Source organism: Dryobates pubescens, chromosome 4 (genome assembly GCF_014839835.1).
Source record: "Dryobates pubescens isolate bDryPub1 chromosome 4, bDryPub1.pri, whole genome shotgun sequence".
Taxonomy (NCBI): Eukaryota; Metazoa; Chordata; class Aves; order Piciformes; family Picidae; genus Dryobates; species Dryobates pubescens.
This window is the reverse complement of record NC_071615.1, coordinates 3265943-3268359: the sequence shown is the minus strand read 5'-3', so window position 1 is coordinate 3268359 and position 2417 is coordinate 3265943.

The following is a 2417-nucleotide window of genomic DNA, read 5'->3' as shown; positions in this document are numbered from 1 at the left end:
CCGCGAGAACCTGCCACCCCGCCGCGCAGCGCCGAGAATCCCCGGGACGGGCCCGCGGGCGGAGAAGGTGCGGGTGGCGGGGGAGGGCTGCGCCTCCCCGGCCCTTGTGAGCGGCATTGGCCGGTTCTTCCCAAGGGGCCAGGGCACGGTGTTCGGTTAAAATGCCGGGGAGAGAAGCGGGAAGGGCTGTGCAGGCAGCGGCTGGCGCTGGCTAAACAGGTTTGATCGTCTGAGGAGCCTGTCGAGGAGAGGAAAACCAGAGAGAAAATCCTTTTAGCAGGACCTGTTGGGACAGGACAAGGGGTTTAAAGGAGAGAAGGAGGCTGAAAGGAGACCTTATCACTCTCTACAGCTGCCTGAAAGAAGGTGGTAGCAAGGTGGAGGTTGATCTCTTCTCCCAGATAACAACTGATAGAACAAGAGAAAATGACCTCAAGTCACGCCAGGCAACTTTTAGGTTGGATATTAGGAAAAATTTCTTCATCAAAAGAGTTGTGAAGCCCTTGAACAGGCTACCTAGGGAACTACTAGAGTCCTTATCTCTGGAGGGCTTTCCAAGCCATGTAGATGTGTTGCTGAGGAACATGGTTTAGTGGCTGTCTTGGTAGGGCTGGGTTAATGTTTGGACTCAATGATCTTAGAGGTCTTTTCCAACCTGAACAATTCTGTGGCTGCACCTGGGAGTTGTTCAAGAGGTGAGCACTGATACTCTCTTGATTTCTCCTCTTGGTTAAAGGCAATGTTTCTTAACCCAATGGGTTTCCCTTTGGGAGGGAAGGTGAGTTTCCCAGCCAGACACCCTCTGGGAGTGACAGAGTAAAAGCAAAGTGAAGTCAGGAGGCCTCCCAGGCCAGACCAATCACTAGCAGCAAAGAAATAATGAATGAGGTGGAAGTTGTGGGTCAGGTTTTGGGGTGAGTTCAGCTGCCCCTGGAAGCAGGGAACCTTCTCTGGCTCTCTGGAAAAGCTGCCGATCATTACAGCCTTAGCTGGGAACAGCCCAGCCTCAGCATAACTATGATGGAGAGGTGTGAGCCAGAGAGCAGGCTGGGGCTGGGCAGAGCCTGGGACAGGCAGCACTCCATGGATGGGGACAAATCCTCCCTCTCCAAGAGAAGCCAGTGCCCGTGAGAGAGGCTGGTGAGAGTGGATGGGTGGTGAGGAGGGATTTACCCTCTGCGGTCAGAGTAAGGCGTTCTTATCCTCTGCCTGGTCCACCACAGGTTTTCTTTCTCCCTGGGTCTATCCTTCCTCCCCCCCAGTGCCAGCCTTGAGGCTTGACCACCTCAGCCATGAACTGGACCAGCACAGGACTAAAAATGGCAGTGCCAGAAGGAGCAGGGCTTCATGCTGAAACCACTTTGGGGAGACGCTGTCAAGCCCTTCATCCAGCACCGAGCCCTGGGCTGCTGAGGGCAGACTCATCAATTCCTTTATTTTTAAGGAAACTCTGCAGCTCGGAGCTTAACCCATCCCCCCATCCCCCCAACCTCCTGAATTTCCACCATGCAGCTGGTGTGAAGGGCAAAACAGTGCTGGGCCCCCCGGCAAGATGAGCCAGCAGCTGGCAAGGCCATCCATGCACTGAGGTGAGTCGGTGCTCAGCGCCGAGCGGGGCCTCGCCGCAGCTGTTGAGTGGTTCCTCTCCTCAGCGGGGAGTGATGCCAGGAGAGGCAAGGCAGAGAGGAAATGAGTTTATTTCCAGGTGCTGCAGGGAAAACTGATTTTGATTCAATGAGCAGGCAACAGTGAGGTATCTTGAGTTTTTATTTCAGTCCTAGTCACACGGGAAGCGACGTTCACTAGAGTTATCTTCCTTACCGCTGCTTTTGTTTGACCCAACACTCTGTTAAATACAAAATACTGACCCAAGGAGAATGGGTGCTGAAAAGACATGAGATGCTAAAAAGATCCCTCAAACCCTCCTCCACAGACACCCTGAATGTTATGAGTCATTTGAAATTAGTATAAAATAGGGAGGACAATCTGATAACCTGCTCTGTGCTTCCCCTCCACCCCTGCTTTGCAAGGGGAGGATTCAGGAAGCAAGAGGAGAGCGGGGACTTTTTAGTCACAGAGGAGCCCACTTGGCAAGTCTGGGCTCAAGGCAGGGTGGTGATGTCTCCAACAGAGCCTGGCCACCCATTCCCACCTGCCCCTGCCCTGGGTTTCAGCAGGAGGATGAGATGAAAAGGCCTCAGAAAGGTTCTTCTTGCACCTCCCTGAGTCTCAGGAGCCCCCAGGTTGGATTTAGGGCCAAAAGCCTCCAATGGTAAAATGGCATCTAAGAAAAATCCCTTGGGATGGAGCCCATGGACAAAACATGATGGCGGACCCTGAGCATCCTCAGCCCCTGACAGAGGATGTTTGCTCAATGACTGGGACTGCTGTGTGCATGGCCTGAGCCCACGGTGGTT